Raw genomic sequence first — 12,231 nt, forward strand, 5'->3', positions numbered from 1 at the left:
GCATTCCAGCCCTCACAAAAAAGAGAAGCCTTCCTGGCGTACTCAGCCTAAACCAACTCTTGAGCAGCGCGACAGCAGAGCGAGAGGGGTGAGGAACAAGAGTCCTCGCCAAGTGCCAGTTAGGGTATTTTGCACTGCCCACAAATGTTATTGATCTCTGCAACGTCACAAGGGGATCACCTGTTTAGGTGAAACAACAGAAAAAGTCGATTATACCTGAATACTCAGTGAACCACGCACCCTTATCTTATACCAAACTGATATATCTTCTAGACAACGCTCGCCACTAACATTCTGTCAGAGCTGGCACCACATGTAAGACTTTGAAACAACACAAGCATCTGAACTTTCTGAACTTCGTGTAAGGGGTCCTCTAAGAGGCCAGATCTGAAACCGAATGTTCTTCACATGAAAAAGGCGATACTAAATAATTTATTGGGAATACATGAATCATGGTGCGCGTATCATGCTTCCTCAGGTTTAGAATATCTTGCAGCGAAGAACGCTCACGCCGCGAATACAGTGGCACAACGCCGTTAAGTAGGTTGTGTTTTCAAGTGATTCGGAGAGCGTTGGCAGTGCAACGCCATATAACAAATGAGACAAGAGATGGTCAACTATTTCTTTTGCCTTCTTAATTTTCTCGTTTTGTCTTCTCTCGGTTATGCGGGACAAGGGACAAGGTTAGACTAAGACGAGCTTCGCGCCTCAAATGCACGTAAGCGTAAGTGCCCCGCGTCTACGTCATCCACTTCGTTTCAGCGATGATCGCGTTGAGCAACGCCTCCTTCATTTCTCTCAACTTCAGCACAAATGAGGGCTTCTCAACGGGAGCTCAGCCTACCTTAGTTGAAGGAGTGGCCTTTACGCGACGTTACATAACGGGTAATACTGCTTCTGTCACACATTCATCCGAGCGCTTTCCCACAGAGATGCCATAGACGTGTTTCCCGCTCTGATACCATACGTCTGTCAGATCTGTTCCTTCTTTCTTCTTCTTTGTGGCTTGAAGTATTGCCTTCACCATATCACAGCGCTGTTAAGGTCAGCGCATGCAGAAGCGTTGCAGTGACACCTCCCCATTCTTTACCCGCACAGCATCACGAACGGCGACACGCTATCTGAAAACACAGAGCCAGCGTGATCGTCAACATGTGAACACGAGGAATGCAAAATGCCGCCCCACGGAACTGTACGCTACCTACACACCCATGAGTGACGAAAGATTACTCCATATGATTTCTGTCATGAGGCACTACACTATATATGGGTCATCTCCCCCATAACCGCAAAATATACGTGAAAGCTAGGAGATTGACGAGAGCAGAAAATGGCTATAGGAGAAAGTGGTGAACGGCTGCATCAGGCGCACCTGTGTAACATTAATAAAATATATGAGGTGCTGGCGGGAGCAGCACGCAGTTGGGCCGTGAAGGCACACACCGCTGGTCATTGCAATGCGCATGAAAGAACTCAGAGAACTGCTTGTCCCGCTTAAGCAAAAGCATACTCCTATGCTTGTACAAAAGCACGAACAAAGTAGAGCTGTCGTTATACATGCTGCACGTTTTTACCCCGGAGGCTTCTCGTAAAGGTCCTGCCGTTCGTTAATCCAAAAAGAAGCGTATGGTCCATCAAATTCCTAATGCTAACTGGTTTATATCGTGTTCCAGGTGTTGCTATCCCATTAACCGCTTCGTCATTCGGTTGAAAGCACGGAGTTTGTTGGATCAATTATTCGTTTAGGACTGTAACGAATAAAGATGTCAAGAACTGGAAAAAGATCGTACGTTATAAGAACAACTGCGTTCAGCAGATTGCGTTGGCAACTTGTCCTTTCATTGCCCCGCCACGGTAGTCTAGTGGCTAAGGTACTCTGCTGCTGACCCGCAGGTCGCGGGATCATATCGCGGCTGTGGCAGCTGCATTTTCCATGGAGGTGGAAATGTTGTAGGCCCGTGTACTCAGATTTGGGTGCACGTTGAGGAACCCCAGGTGGTCGAAATTTCCGGAGCCCTCCACTACGGCGTCTCTCATAATCATATGGTGGATTTGGGACGTGAAACACCACAAATCAGACAAAACTTGTCCTTTCAATTTTATTAATGAGCAAAGGTACGCGCCGTATATTATACACGCTTCATCGCAGGGCTACACTATCTAAAAAGAACGCGTTATTCTCCCCGACGCTGCTGCTTTCACTAATTAGCGCATTTCAAAACGAAGGTACTTCCAATTTATCTCGTCGCCTTGTCAGTGCCCAAAGTGAAGCATCTCGACTCTCATCCTAGCAGCCAACTCTCCACTCCGTTCCAGAAGCACACCACCTGCGACATCTCAAAACAATTCAGAGCCCACGCCTAAGGACTTCGAACTTTTACAATAGGCTGACTCATGACCGGAAGTGCTCTCGCGTATACGCGAGACAGCTATACGAACCGCACGCGGCACATTTATTTTTCACTTATTCTTATTTTTTGCAACCTACTACGAGTCTTCGAGCAGTGCGAGTGTGCTCCTACATTCCTGTTTTATCGCTACCCTGGTTTGTATATTATTGCTTTTGTTACCATTTATTCTCTGGCGAAATTACGCCCATGTACTCGGGAATAGTCCTGTGCGAAAGCTAAGCCTATTTCAAGCCCCACTCCTTACAAAAAGCAATTTCTTTTTTTTTTGTCTTTTCTGTTCACTATTTCAATCGTTACAATTCACTTGCGTTGATGCACACAGCCGTAACCTTATCCTCGTAATGCCAGTAACCACTGTCCATATATGACACGTGGCGTTTGCCTGCACCCCCCCCCCTCCCCCTGTGAAAGAATGTGGCATCGGTGAGTTGGGGTGGCCGTCTAGTTTACGGGGCTTACGCAACCGAATATCTATACCGTGCAGTAAACGGTTGCAGGACAAGACAGATGAACAAGGAAAATAGAAAGGCAACACAGGTAAAAAAAAACAACGCTAGAGGGACTTCCTGTGAGCCTACCTCCTATATATGCGTGTGTTGGGTAAGGGAGGGCCAAGCAACTGGCCTTAGCTGAAAGTGCCTGCTTTCCTCCCTGCTAACGCCTGCATAAAGAACAGGACCCTTTGTCCGCCCTTTCTGCCTCCGCGGCATAGCAAAAGCGGCCGGGTTTTTCCCCACTCCGATACGTTTTGGTGTTTGCACAAGGTCAGAATCGGAGCGGGCCCGCACAGCTGGGACGAATGCGGTGGGCTCCCGGACCTTGAACCACTAGAGAGCCCTAAAGCGAAAAAAAAAACTTAAACTTATACGAGTGGAGCTAGGGAACGAGAGGAACACCACCCAGCAGAAAAGCACCGTTTGCTTAGTCACCGCTCGGTCAATCATTTCGCCAGCGATCAGATTAGCTGAACGCATTGCACGTACAATAAAAAGGTAATTACATGGAGTTGGTTTGTATCTCGCACTAAATACTTGCCTGTAGGAGCGCTATATGTTCTGTGCACACTAAAACAAGCAAAACAAAAAGAATAAAGTTTCTCACAGATTTGCTGAAATTTGTTTTAAAACATGCGTGATGTGGGTCTTGTTACCGTTGCAAAGTGTAATTCCGGCCCAATATCTTTCTTCAATATGCTCACTGCTTTTTGGGAGCTGTATGAGCTACAGCATGAGCTATGTATCAGCTGAGCAACACCGTGCGTATTAAAAGCATTAACTGAATGCTTAACTCATGCTGTGAAAAAAATACTTCCAATAGCCTCTGAATAGAGGTTGATGTAGCCATATGAATTTTCCTGTGGTCTTACTAATAATCTGGCATCACTTTAAACAGTGCTTCCATAAGATGTTACTTAATTGTGACGAAAAAGTTCGCGGAACACAAGCTGGTAAAATTGTGGGCTCCCGATTGGGTGACACTCTGCCTAGAAAATGCAGAGTCGAATCGCAAGCAATACTTGCTGCCCACTAGTAGCAATTACCGGCTGTAGCTTATCTAATAAGCGGTAACGCAAGTCGGCATTAATATAAATGGCATGTTAGTATATATCATGCTATGGAGGGCACCAAGACGTAGGTGGCTAGATAGATAGATAGATAGATAGATAGATAGATAGATAGATAGATAGATAGATAGATAGATAGATAGATACATACATACGTAGATAGATAGATAGATAGATAGATAGATAGATAGATAGATAGATAGATAGATAGATATCATCGAAGCGCGATTGTTTCGCGGAGCAATTCTTCTCATTTAATTTGGCTCTTTCGCGAATAACAATAAAGTTTTTAGAAGTGCCCACGCTTTCTTTTATAGAGGGGGGGGGGGTGTTGCTTTAAGTAATGTACCGCTGAGCGCCTCGAGTAGATTCTTCGTTTCAGGAGTATGTCTTCAATTCAGCAAAAATAAACACAAAAACCTTCAAACACACCTCAGTTTCTCACGAAATGTTCTCTTAAAAAAGCTGTCAGTAGCTTTCGCTCGCGCCCTTTCCGTTTAGCTGTTCATCTTTACTAGAATCACTGGTGACATCCCTTTTATGGAGCCAGACTTGACATTGTCTCTGGGGATTGATTGATTTGTGGGGTTTAACGTCCCAAAACCACCATATGATTATGAGAGATGCCGTAGTGGAGGACTCCGGAAATTTTGACCACCTGGGGTTCTTTAACGTGCACCCAAATCTGAGTACACGGGCCTACAACATTTCCGCCTCCATCGGAAATGCAGCCGCCGCAGCCGGGAATCGAACCCGCGACCTGCGGGTCAGCAGCCGAGTGCCTTAGCCACTAGACCACCGCGGCGGGGCGGTCTCTGGGGATGCCTAATGTCTTATGCCTATGAGAGTAACTTGAAACGGCATGCGTTATGTTCATTTAAATGACTATGTTCCATACTATATGCATGCTTCAGCATTGTCGTTGTCTCGAGCGGAACGTGAATGAACAAAACAGTCAGTTTAGCTTAGCTGCTCTTTGTCATGCTAAAGAGATTGTACTGAATTCACTCCAAAGAGAAATACTGAAGATGTGAACGTGTCTTGCAACAAAAGTTAGAAAATTAAGTCATCCAAAGGGAAAAAATTAGGAAGAGTGAAAACCATAGGTAAATCGATACAAAATTCAACACAGGCTCATATGAAGCCAGTAGAATGCCGGATAACATACAAGCAATAAAAGTTTTCAGCTGCCAAACCCCCACTGACAAGCTTCAAGGATGTAGTCTCGCAACCAATCACAAATAAAAAGAGCTGGAGAGCGGAGTGGCTTAGCAAAAGGGCGATGACGCCGAAAATCGCTTTTCGCAGAGGAAACTAGGAGGTAAGGGACCTGAGTCCCATTGTCGGCCGCCGCTTGTCGGAACGCGCGAACAACACGCGCCCATCCATTTCGAACCACGGGGGCGAGTCCCCGCACATTCGTTTGGGAGGGGCTGGACCATCCAAGGAGAGGGAGGGGGAGGCGAGGAATCGAGGAGAGGGGGCAGGCTTATGCTTTCTCTCTGCACAACAAACGGGGTGGAGAAATTGTCCCACTGATCAACAGGATGAAACGAACGCGCGCACGTACCGCACTGCTTCATGACGTCATCATGACGTCATCTCCGTGCATTTACCGTCACTAAAGAAGTTTTCATTAGAGACTATCCCTTGAGCAATCTCAGTTGGCCACCAGAGATTGCCTCCCGGTGTTTCTTTTATAACCTACACTGACCTTACCCCTCCATGACGTAGACGTAGCCTCTCGCTTTTTTGATTGGTGCTCTTGAGTGCTCGTTCACAGTACGACAATCAAAGCGCACGTCACAACGCGTGCGTTTTTCAGCATTCCGAAGAACCAGAAAGCGGGATAGTTGGTGTTGAATCATCGTCAAAAGTGTGCTTTATAAATACGGATGCGGGACAAAAAACACAATACAGGATGAAACGAGCGCAAACTATACCAACTGATTCATTGAATTTAACAAAAACAACAACAACAAAAGACGTAGCCCCGTGCAAGGTGTGTGTCAAACAATCATGCACCGTTGCTCATGAAGAAAATAAAGGTGCCTATATCAGGCCAAAATTAGCTTGTCAGATTTGCAAAATCTACCTATGCCGCCATAAGGTAATTGAATGAACACCGACACGAGCATCCTCGAACTCTTTCGTTAGGTTGAGAGTCTAAAATCGGAGCGGCCTACTGCAGTCGCTCTTGCAAAAAAAAGAATCACACAGGCTTTTTTGTCAATGCACTATAATCAGTTAGTTGCTGCTGCTAGTTGCGAAAAAGCGTTTGATGCTCTCTTAGACTGAGATAAAGGCATTGTCCCAGTGTTCCCGGATACTACCGAGCTTGTGAAATCAAGCAAAATCGGCGGACCTGTTAGCTTCGCATTTATTACTGGAACGTGGTAGCGGTAGCAAGTATCCCTTTTTCCCCCCTTCCCAACACATCCGCTATCGTCTTCCCAATCACTGGCCTGCATGCCTTCACTTTTCAATGAAGACCCCAACTGCGCCACCAGTTAAGCCGAAGTACAAATGCCCACCGGCTCCTACATAATCATTTGGTTTTAATTCCGAATGGCAATCACGGCCAACACTGCTTTTTCGCTCAAAACCGCAAATGCCACACACCGAAATTCGTGCGAAACGAGTATTGAACGCTAGCGTGGTTGAGTATTGGCAGATCCCACGTACAGTGGCAATCGATGATATGCGAAGTACGAATGAGGAAGGTTGATATGTCACTTCGAAATAAGCACAACGTTACGAGGTGGAGACCAATTAGGCTGCACATGACTTCTATGTCATAATTATTATGTTTGGATGTGTCATTTACCTTCTTCATCTATTCACGTCACATGATATCAAATATGGTATATGTGGAGCAAGCGAAGCGGCCGCGAGTGTGCAGTGAGCGTAGCATGTAGTGAAGGTTTACATTACACGAATGCCAATATTATATGTTTGCACATGTCATGTAGACTCGTCGTCTATTCACGGCACGTAAAAGTGAATTCGGTATATCTGGTATATTTGGAACAAGTGAAAAGGCCCCGAGCACGCTATGAGCATAGCTTGTACACTGCAAGCAAAAGTTAGCCGAGATGGGAGTTTCTCCAGCACATGAGCCCAAAAAACTCCCCTGCCCCAATTATTTACTCCCGGGTAGGGAGTGAACTCGGCACATGTCGACGTAAAACGCCCCCTGCTTAATGATAGTATTGCTCCCCATGACACGCATATTAATATAATCATATTTCAACGTGTCAATTACCTTCGTCATCTATTCATATCAAGTGATACAAAACTTCGTATATGTGAAGCTAGCGAGATGATCACGAGCGCATCATAATTGTGGCATGTAGTGCATGTCACGATTATCATGTTTGGAGGTGTCATTTACCTATGCCTTCCGTTCGCGTCACGTAATACCGAATCTCGTACATGTCAAGCCCACGAAACGGCCGCGAGTGCATCGTGATCGTAGCATGTAGTCATGTTGTAATATCACATGCATCTCATTATTATGATGTTTGCACCCGTCACGTACCCTCGTCATCCATTCACATCAGGTTGTTATATAGCATGCATCTCATAATTTTCCCGTTTGCACCGGTCACCTACCTTTGTCATTCATTCACGTCCCGTAATATCAAATTTGGTATATGCAAAGATAGCGAAACGGCCACGAGCGCATCCTGAGCTTGGCATACAGTCATGCTGTTACTTGACATGCATGTCACGATTTTCATGTTAGGGTCTGTCGCTTGTGTTCGCAATGCAGTCATGTCATTCCACACCAGTTTAGCAACATGCCATGTGAACAAAACCACCGCCAGAGCAGCAAGACCAAGAAAGATGAATCCCGACATTTATGACATGCATATCACGATTTTCATATTATGACTAGTCACTTGTGCTCTTGTTATACAGTCTAGTTATGCCAAACAAATTTTGGTATCGATACCATTATCTAAACGGCCAGGAGAGCTAGAAATCGTAGGTGGCTAGATAGATAGATAGATAGATAGATAGATAGATAGATAGATAGATAGATAGATAGATAGATAGATAGATAGATAGATAGATAGATAGATAGATAGATAGATAGATAGATAGATAGATAGATATGTTTAAGCCGCCAACGTTCGCTAAGAAATGCTTCGCATTTAAAACACTGCGTCAAATGGTCTGTTTGAATGAACTGAAATGAAAAAGAAGGAGAAAGGATATTCTCAATGCATAATTAGGAACAATGGGTGGATGGTTGGTTAGTCCTTAGATTTCTGGCTCATCCCACCACGAGGTATGGGCCATGAAATGGGCAACGTGGCAACGTGGCAGCACGTGGGCAACGTGGCAGCACGTTGACAGCAATGCTGAACGAGCACGTCTTCTTTCTTGTGCAGATTTTGACTGTCGCCTTTGATGAGCATGCGCTTGCCGTGGAAAATGCTTCCATCCGGTTGGATTCGCCAGCTGCCGCAGCTCGAGAGGAAAACGACGCATTCACTGTTTCGACAATCTGCGATTTCATCGAGCCGATGCAGTATGAGCGTGTGAAAGCTACTGATTACAGCGTTTCCTTCGGAGTGACGTCACGACTTGACAGCTATTTATACCGGCCGACGTCCCTCTGGCACTTCAGTGGGCAACGTGGCAGCACGCTGACAGCAATGCTGAACGAGCACGTCTTCTTTCTTGTGCAGGTTAGTTATCTGCCCTATGCCAAGTGTGTTCGTAGTAATAATGTTTGCTTAGTGCTGCTACCTTGCCCACATGTGCTAAATGATGTTTGTTCCATTTTGTGCGTTTTTGTTGACTTAATTGTACAATGTGGGGATGTCGAGCAAAATCCGGGGCCTTATTCTGATAGTGATGAAGGGGTAACCGAGTTCAAAGCATCGCTCTCCGGTTTAAGTGATCGCGACCTGATACTCAATGTTCTAACAGGACAGAAAGCAATTATCAAGCGCATGAATGACTTCAGTGCTGCGCAGAAAACATTATCTGACACACTAACCGAATGTAAGGGTAGGCTTGATTCGTTGGAATCGGCTCTTGCCAATTTATCCTTGACGCAAGGCAAACTGGAAGCCGTTGAATCTGAAGTTAGCAATCTGCAAAAAATGGTTGTTGCTATGGTGGATAAAATTGATGATCTAGAAAATCGCAGTCGTCGTAACAACATTATTATTCACGGTCTTGAAGAACCTGCTAGCGAAACTCCTGCATCATTACGGGAGAGCGTAACTCAAACTTTTTTGCTCGACCAGCTCGGCCTTACTATATCAGGAATAGAAAGATGTCACAGGCTTGGTAGTAAACGGCCTGATAAAACGCGGCCTGTCATCGTGAAATTACTTGACTTCCGTGAAAAACTTACAATTCTAAAAAACTGCGCTAAGCTTAAGGGATCAAACTACTATGTCACAGAAGACTTTTCTCAGAAAGTGAGAAAAAAATTGCCCGCAGCTTCCCTCGGGGGAACACTGAGGAGGATGCGGAGCATATAATTGGTTAACGGGGTGTTAAAGTGCGACTTACTTGGGTCGATGGCTAAATTGGTTAACGTGGTTGTGAAATGGGGTGTTAAATTGCGACTTACTTGGGTCGATGGCTAAATTGGTTAACGTGGTTGTAGGAGGGGGTGTTAAATGAGTGAACACGTACACAGGTATGCGAAAGGACGGCGCTGGTCGAAGGGACGTCGATCATTGTGTTTGTGGATTCGTTGGAATTCATTTCACCTCGACCTTGGACGTCGACGCGCCGTACAAACCAACCGACGAGCGGCAACTGAGCGAGCGAGCGCCGACCTTGTGTATATATACAGCGCGACGGCGCATGCACTGTCAGCTGTTGAATGTTCTCGAAGGAGAAGCGCGCGCGCGGCACAGATGGCGACGGCGCGACGGCGCATGCGCTGTCAGCTGTCGAATGTTCTCGAAGGAGAAGCGCGCGCGGCACAGATGGTGGGCGACGGCGCGACGGCGCATGCGCGCGCGTCAGCTGTCGAACGTTCGAGAAGCGGTGCGGACGGCGCACTACAAGGCGCGAGTATAAGATGCTTCCGCATCTAATATTAGATCAAAATTGTGGGACTGCACCGCAGAATATAGAAAAAACAAACAGCGAGTGAGGCTTATCTTCGACAAAGTGTCCATTAATGATGTTCTTTACATGTGGGACGAAACCAGTGGTTCTATTGTTCGTGTTCCTAAACGCCATCATACATGACGAACAACCGGTTGCAATTCCTTAAAGCTGCTTAATGTGAACTGTCGAAGCATAGTGAATAAGGGTCTTGATCTTGAACACTTGGTGGCAATTCATGAGCCTGATGTTATCGCGCTTACTGAAACCTGGCTGCACAGTGGTGTTTATGATAACGAATTCACTCCCCCAAATTTTTATGTTTATCGTCGTGATCGCAACTCTCGTGGTGGGGGAGTTGCCCTTCTCTTCAAGAAAAATTTGAACGTGGCCAGAATGTCTGATGCTGTAGACGTTGAAGCACTCTTCTGTAAGCTGTTTCATGAGGGCCAAAATGTGATTGTTGGTGTTGTATACCGACCACCAGCGAGTGATTTAGAAGTACTAGAAAATCTTAGAAAGTACATTGATTGCAATACAACTGATAACAATAAATTTATTTTGTGTGGCGATTTTAACCTCCCCGGCATTAACTGGAACACTCTTTCGGCTGACAGAAGCGACGCAAATAATAATGAAGCATTAATTGATATTGTATTTCAATTTGGTTTAACTCAACTAGTTAAAGACTTCACACGTGTTCACGGAACTAGTAAATCTGTGCTTGACCTTGTTTTTGTTAGTTCAAGTATTCGTGGTGATTCGAAATGTGAAATAGTTGAGGGAATTTCCGACCATAAATGTGTTTTAATAGAGTTCTCTTCATTACTGCAGAAACCCATCTTTAACGTATCTCATTTTCCTGACTTCTCAGCTGCTGATGATACGTCGATATTAGACAGACTGGAAATAGCCTACGATGAACTTTGCAGTAGTATGATCACTGAAGAGTATGACGCCAATTCATTATGGCTGAAATTCAAAAATACAATTCACGCCTGCATTCAGCTCTTTGTACCAGTCAAGTATCGAAAAATCAATTCTGCGAATCCTTGGATAACGCGTGATAGGATTCACATTAAAAGAAAACTAAACCGTGCCAGGAAACAAATTAAGAAGAACAGTAGTCAAAAACGTATCGCTGAAGTGGCAATGCTCTCTCGTGAACTTAAGAAAAAGATGAAGCAGGAACGTTTCAACTTCTATAACATTCGTTTGAGCACGCTGGTAAAGGAGGCACCAGCTAAGTTTTGGAGGACCATCACACCGAAGTCCTCAAGTACTAATACATTTAACATAGGCAATGATTTCACATCCGATGCTGCTAAGATTTCTGATGCGTTCAACACCCACTTTGAATCCGTTTTTTCCAAACATAATGGTAGCTTTATTTGACAAATTCCAGACATTACCTCCGATTGAAGATTTGGAAATACCAGAAAGTGGAATATTTAACCTCTTGCTTAATTTAGATGTGAAAAAGTCATATGGACCCGATAATATACCTAATGCATTCCTTAAACGATACGCTGAGTGGTCATCTAAATTTTTGTTAATTATTTACCGTACATTCCTTTCGACGGGCACTTTGCCTGATGACTGGAGAATTTCCAAGATAAAACCACTGTTTAAAAATGGCGATAAGCAGCTTATTTCTAACTATCGACCTATAGCTTTAACATGCACGTGTTGTAAAATTCTCGAGCATCTTATTCATAAGCATATTACGCTTTTCTTGGAAAATTACTCAATATTAACACCAATGCAACATGGGTTCCGTCACGGCTTTTCTACTGTAACTCAACTGGTTGAAATGACACATGACTTCGCCGCAGCTATTAATGAGAGAAAACAGATAGACGTAATTTTTTTAGATTTTGCTAAAGCATTTGACAAGATTTCCCATTCTAAATTGCTCATTAAACTGAACACATTATTAAAAAACAGGAAACTGTGTAGCTGGATTAAATCGTATCTAACATCCCGGCAGCAATACGTTGTTTTTAAAGACACTCCATCAAACATGTTACCTGTTGGCTCAGGGGTTCCCCAGGGCTCCGTGCTTGGCCCGTTGTTGTTTTTGGTGTTCATAAATGATATTGTTGATAATTGCAGGGTTAAAATACGATTATATGCAGATGATTGTGCGTTGTATTCACTTATTCACAC

This window comes from Rhipicephalus microplus, chromosome 3 (genome assembly GCF_043290135.1).
Source record: "Rhipicephalus microplus isolate Deutch F79 chromosome 3, USDA_Rmic, whole genome shotgun sequence".
Classification (NCBI taxonomy): domain Eukaryota; kingdom Metazoa; phylum Arthropoda; class Arachnida; order Ixodida; family Ixodidae; genus Rhipicephalus; species Rhipicephalus microplus.